A 7,125-nucleotide genomic window follows, 5' to 3' on the forward strand; every position below is an offset into this window, starting at 1 on the left:
ATTTTCTTACATGTACCCTCAAATTTTAGGATTAATTTTATGCTGCTAATTTATCAAAGTACCACAGAATTAAGGTAAAGTTAGCAAAATAAAAGTTAGTGATTAATATTGATTCTAATAGTGTGATAAAGGTTGTGGCCCTCTTCCTAGGGCCAGGAACACTAATAACTCCTGAGAGCTGGTCAGAACCACAGAACATCAGGCTCCATTTCAATCTACTGATGAAGATCTGCAGTTTAATAAGATTCACAGGCAATCTTAAAGAATAAGTAGTACTGCCTTAGAGACTATTTTGAGACTTGCTCAACTGTTTTTTTTTAAAAGGTTGAAAAATTTCTGAATTATAAACACTACACACTTCAGTCTGAATGGCAATTATCAAGAATACGGGCAACAATAAATGTTGGCAAGGATGTGGGGAAAAAGGTATACTCATACATTGCTGGTGGGACTGCAAATTAGTACAACCACTATGGAAAGCAGTATGGTGGAGATTCCTCAGAAAACTTGGAATGGAACCACCATTTGACCCAGATATCCCACTCCTCAGTTTATACCCAAAGGACTTAAAATCAGCATACTACACTAATGCAGCCTCGTCAATGTTTACAGCAGCTCAATTCACAATAGCTAAACTATGGAACCAACATAGGTGTCCCCCAAATGATGAATGGATAAAGAAAATGTAGTATATATATTCAATGGAACATTACTCAGCTTTAAAAAAGAATGAAATTATGGCATTTGCCAGTAAATGGATGGAGTTCGAGAATATCACACTAAGTGAAATAAGCCAATCCCAAAAAGCCAAAAGCTGAATGTTTTTTCTAATACGCAGATGCTAATTCACTTAAAAAAGAGGAACAGACAGGGCACTACAGAAGAATAGTTACCTTAGATTAGGTAGGAGGAAGTACAGGGAGGGGAGAGGAGGGTTGTGGGGACAGGAAGAATAGTAGAACAAAACAGACATTATTACTTTATGTATTTTGTGACTGCACTGACCAATATGATTCTACAACATGTGCACTCAGAAAAATGAGAAATTATACCTCATCTATGGATATCAAAGTGCATAAATGCATTCTACTGTCATGTACAACTAATTAAAACAAATAAAAATTTTTTTAAAAAGAACTATATGGTTTATATAGTAGACATAAAGAGGGCAGAACCAACAACTTAAAAAGGATCCTCTCAAACTCTCAATCTCAAAATGACCCAAAGTTGGTTAAAATCCAGAACTAATATCAGTAAAATGATGCTGTTATAAATATAAACCTAATTATATTGGATATTTTATCCCCTTTCCATAGTTCACTTTTGAAAATGTTTTCTAAACAATAAAACTTGCAAAGTCTATTTTCACAAAATCCCAGAAACATAATTTTATATTATTTGTACCCTTGCACAGCTACCTTTAAGCCAATTCTTCCAATTCTGCTAAGATTCTGTGATGTCTGATAAGAATTCAATAATTATCACCTATGAACTTTATGAACAGAAACATTCTTAAAATGCAGCTATCAAGAACTGAAGCTCCTAACACACCTTTAAGACTTTCTTCATTGTACTGCTAGAGGAAAAATCAAACTGAAACCAAAACCAAAACAAAGCAAAACCAAACACTCTGGCAAGAACAAGTTCAGACACCATGTTAAATATACCTTTGTGAACTCATTTTTGCTGCCTAGACTGGTAATTTTGGCTGTATAATGGGCACTATTTGAAATGTCTATCTTTTTCCAATAAGATAAAATAAATGTGCTCTGCTTTTATGCCAGAGACTCGAGGCAACTAAATCATCTTCACCCAGAAAAAAGTGGGAAAGTTTAGACTTAAATTTATTTGAGACCACAAAACTCAACTAGCTAATGAGAAATCAAGTGACCAAACTGACGATTTTTTTTTTTTACTAAGAAAAGTTTATCTGACTTTCAGGAAAACAATATTAAAACTGGAAAACTAAGAATACAAAATGGGTGTGAAAAATGTTTTAATTTTAAACTTCTATTATTGCTGTCTGGCCTCAAAATACTATGATAGCAGTATTGGGAGTGGGCAATCAGCCCAGATTTACTGCTCACTTATCAAGCCCATGTTTGTTGTGCAAGTGTTATTTATAGAGTCACATGCTAGAGACTGTTCCCAAACCAGCTAACCATACACGCTTAATTGACTCTATGAACAATGATGCATTGTTCAATCTAATCCTTCTACGAGCTACAGTTCCTAAGCCACAACCATATGCTTTTTATATTTGTATATGTCTATTATGGACTATTTTTAGAACCCTCAAAAAGTTCAGATGTATATACATTATAATTCCTTGATAAGGATGAGATAACTTTTTAACACTTTGCCTCTATGACAACAGTTTTTATGTCACCAAAAACCAAAATTTTAAATTAAAATTTAAATGAGTAGGCTATTGCTAAATGCTTAAAAATGAGCTAAAATTAGAAACAAGTGTGGACAAAAACATTAAAAACAAATGTGACAACTAATTATACTCTGCAAATTATACACATTGACTTTAAAGCCTTAGATTGAATAAAATTTATTCACTCATTATCTGAAAATCAAGTTAAAATAATAATTTAAACATGTTGCCATTTAAGAGTGGCAGGCTTATATACATCTCCCCTTGGGAATGATTTTTCCCTAAGGAAGGAATGAAGATAGAGAAGTCATGAGAATAATGCCAAAACTCAAGTGGAGACTTCCTGAAACACACACACAGTTCTCTTCAGCTTGAACCCAAATGACTTTTATCTGAAGTTATATTCAATAACGTTCTCTTCATAATGCCATGACTGAAATAATTTCTCCCAAAAGTTCAAAAACTGTATTTGTCCTTTTATGATACAGAAAATTACAGATGTCACTATAATAGGAATGAGAACAGAAACCAGAAATCAACACTTTCTTGATTTTCCAGAATAATGTCTATATAGTCACCTCAGAGGAAAAAGAACAAAGAAATGCCAGAACTACAAGAAACAGCTCTGAAAATTTTTAAGTGTCAGAAAGTCTACCATAAATGTTATTCAAATGTGGTCCTCAATCAACCTACAGAATTCCCTGGGAGGGGCTAGGGATGTAGCTTAACAGTAGAGCACCTGCCTAGCAATCATGAAGCACAGGCTTTGATCCCCAGCACCCCTCCACACCCTCAATTACCTGGAAGACATTAATTAGCTCATGAGTGCTTTGAAGAATAGTAAAAATTAAGAATAAGCAAGCTAACAATTTTAAATGTTCACTCACAATCTGAGACCCTTAGATACAAAAAGACATTTATTAACCCAAGAGTCATATTAGGAATTCAACTACTTCAAAAGATGGTTCTCATAATCCATTGTTTTGCTTAAACTGATATTCCTAAGCAAATACTATTTAAATGAAACTACTACATATCAAATGTCAAAAAGAGGGTTGGGGATGTGGCTCAAGCAGTAGCGCGCTTGCCTGGCATGCGTGCGGCCCGGGTTCGATCCTCAACACCACATACAAAGATGTTGTGTCCGCCGAAAACTAAAATAAATAAATAAATATTAAAAAAAAAACAATGTCAAAAAGAAGTGAAATTTTTTTATTACAAACTAAAGACCTTGGCAGTATCATCCTCTCATTTTATAATGGTCTATGTCTATCTAAGGGTTGTAAACCCTGTGAAGACATGGAAACAACTGTGTTGAGTACCAACTCTGACCAAATTGACCATGACATGACTTAGGCCAAGGCCTTCAGTAAAGGAACAGGAAGGAAGACAGGTTTAGGCAGTCAAACAATGCTATAATCAACTTTCTGTGGCCACATCAGTCACCAGTGGCATCCAAATAAGGATCTGTTCAGTTTTCTGGCTCGTGTCTACTGCGAAGGAACCACATTTATTATATATTTATGGCTACATTCAAGTTTTCGATTTTTATCAATACAACATGTCTTCAAGCTACAACTACTAATACAGGATCAGTCTGATAGCCTGGAAAACATTTTAGCAAATGGTAATCACCAGGAAGATAGTCAAGAAAATCTATACCAAACACTTCTGAGAAAAGGAGGTAAAAGGCCTTCACCAAGCTAAAGCATGTATGGAATTTTTAACATAAACGGCTGCTGACACCCTTCCCCATATCAGGCCATTTTGATGAAAATAATACAAACAGTGAAAGAATCCTAGATATTTTCTTTACTACTTACTTTCAACAATAGTTGGTTAACACTATAAAATGTCTTTAATCATCTAAAAAATTTATATCCAAGATAGCAAAGTAACTTGGAGAGTAACCTGACAACCTTAAATATTCAATGCCACATTTTTTAGGATGAAAAGATATATGTATATCAATCCATCAGATTGCTTCTATACAAGTAAATACCAAGCATAGTCTTACTTTTAACTACTTGTTAAATGGTATATAAAATTTATTTTATTTATGTTTTGTTATTAGTTATCACTTTAAGGGAAATTATTTGGGTAACTTTAAAATTTTGACAACATCTTCAGAAGTTCCACAGTCAGAAAGGAAAACAGGACACTGGTGGAAAGGCAAGAGATTTACCTGAGAAATAAGTTATCCAATCTGTCAAGTTCATTGACTTTCTTGGACCTCAGTTTTAGCAGCTGTGATATGTGATAGGCTTATATTAAACAAGAATACCTCACTTAAGAAATGGCTTGCTGTGCTAAAAGGAAACATTTTATCCATGCAACCATTGTTTAGTAAAATAGTATCTGAGGTCAACATTGTTCAGTCTTTTGGCTCATATTTAGTTATAAACTTGGAACCACATCCATTGCATATTTATGGCTACATTCAAATTATCAATACATTCGGGTTTAACAAGTTACAAATAAGTAACAAATTAATGTGCAATAGGTGATGGAATCTTAGGTTAATTAAAAGTTACTAGTGAAAAATAATAAATAAATAATTTTTATACACAGGACTACTGCAGATATTTTTTTAAATGGTTTGCCTGACGTGTGTATTATCTGCAGTGTTTGTTAACACTTTTTTATTTTGCAAATAAAAATAATATATACATATATAAAAAATAGCATTAGATAATGGCACCTTAGATAAGGAGCCAACTAGCATTTTATGTAAAGCCAGATACAAAATATTCAACTTTGTGAGCAATATGATCTGTTTCTATGCTTAACTCTGCCATTACAATTTAAACTTTAGTTGTCTTCCTCCTCTGAATCTCCAGAACATTTGTACCTAATAAATTCAGTGTTATCTTGTAGTTAAAAAAAAAAAAAAAAAAAAAAAAATGAAGCCCAAGTGGAGGAAAGGTAAGATTCTAGTATTCTAAAATTCTTAAAATATGAAAAAAAATCACACCTCAAGGAGAACTTCAACTATTAATCACTATTTCATGTCTCTATGCCTTTGTTCACACAGTTTCTCTTCAATTCCTTTCCTTCTCCACTCCTCTCCTCTCAAAAGTCTACAAAGCCATCTCAATGTCCACTCTTAAGAAGGCTTGCCTGGGGGCTGGGGTTGTGGTTCAGTGTAGAACACTTGCCTAGCATGTGTGAGGTACTGGGTTTGATTCTCAATACCACATATAAATAAATAAAATAAAGGTCCATCAACAATTTTAAAAATTTTAAAAATCATGCTATGTGCGTATAAATATACCACAGGGAACTTCATTTTTATGCACAGGTAGAAAGAAAGGGAGAGAAAAGGGGGGAGCATAAACTGGAATTGTACTTCATGCATGTGCAAGTCTGTTGGGATGAACCCAACTACTGTATATCATTATAAAGCTCTATTAAAAAAAAAAAAAAGAATTAGGAAAATGACAAACAAAACTGACTTTTTCTTAAACAACTGAAAATACCCAAATAAGTTTCATGACAAATAAGTTTCTGTTTCTGAAGAAGATGAGGGATAGTAGTAAACAAAAAAAGGGGGGGGAGGGAACAAAACAAACAAACAAAAAAACCCTGCTAGTTTGGGCAACCTCCAAAACCATGTAAAAGCTATGAAGAAATCATCAACATAGGAAGCAATAATCTGTTTAGACCCAACTAATAAAACTTTCTTAATGACTTTATTTATTAATGACTTTTCCAAAATAATGATGGTAGTTATAGTGTGTTATTTGCATTCAAACATTCAATTTCCTAATACTACGCACAGAATTGGGTACAGGGAAAACAAAAATGAATAGAAATATTTCAGTTTTGAAAGCTTCTAAGCCTACTATGAGGCAATTGTTTGTCATGGCTTATCTCACCATCATCCTTCGTCAATAAATTTCACTTTCTTTTCTTTTACACTATGGCAAGGCACAGAATAGCAAACTCAAGCCATTGGTTAAACAGGAAGGGAGGGGAAAAACAACCCCAGAATATGCATACAAGTAGTTAAAGTCCTATCCAGAGGTTTTGCTTTTGCAGGAGTTCAGTTATTCAAGCATTAGCCTGGCTCAATCATCTTCCTTTGGTGCATGGTCAGGTCCTTTTTATGTATGTAGCTCCCCGCTGCAGAGGGGAATATATTACTCAACCCCCAGTGGATACCCCAAACCACAGATAAAACTTGACCCTACATTTCAGTGTCTTTTTCACGTTAATTTGAGCACTTATTATACACACTGGCTATAAATTGTTTGAGGCGTAACAGCAAAACTAGCTGGAAATTCTTTCCACACATTTCACAGATTTTAGAAGACTTATTCTTACAATTGGTCTTAGCAATCTTAGCATATACTTTTTTCTTTCCTTATTAAGAACTTTTATCTTTTCACTTATAAGAAGTACTTTACAGATTCTCTTTGGCATATCTGAATTGCTGACATCACTACTCTAGCATGCTGGAGTATTATTAAATAAAGTAAGGGTTACTGTGATACTGTGGTGGTCTGATACTGACATGGCTATTATGTGACAAAGAGCATATACAGCATGGATGTGCTGGAAAAAGATACAACTGATATCTAGGGCATGAAGGAACGGGACAGCAAGAGATTTCATCACACTACTCAGAACAGCTTAAAATTGAAAACTGATGAAATTCTGGAATTTCCATTTAATAATTTTGGACCACAGGTTTATCATAGATAACTGAACCAGCAAAAAGCAAAACTAAAAAAAAAAAA

The 7,125-nt window shown here is 33.9% G+C and overlaps 1 protein-coding gene and 1 long non-coding RNA gene across 11 annotated transcripts in view; both read right to left on the reverse strand.

Moving 5' to 3' along the window:
* Positions 1 to 7,125, reverse strand: part of Yap1 (Yes1 associated transcriptional regulator) — a 110,270-nt gene that overhangs the window by 72,225 nt on the left and 30,920 nt on the right. The gene's annotated exons all lie outside the window — the stretch shown is intronic.
* LOC125613927 overlaps positions 710 to 7,125 on the reverse strand; it is an 8,821-nt gene continuing 2,405 nt past the window's right edge. The window contains exons 2-3 of the long non-coding RNA XR_007344522.1: positions 3,706 to 3,708; positions 710 to 849 (exon numbers count right to left, since the gene is read on the reverse strand). This is a non-coding gene — a long non-coding RNA (uncharacterized LOC125613927). The remainder of the gene's footprint in view (positions 850 to 3,705; positions 3,709 to 7,125) is intronic.

This window comes from Marmota marmota, unplaced genomic scaffold, assembly GCF_001458135.2.
Source record: "Marmota marmota marmota unplaced genomic scaffold, marMar, whole genome shotgun sequence".
NCBI lineage: Eukaryota > Metazoa > Chordata > Mammalia > Rodentia > Sciuridae > Marmota > Marmota marmota.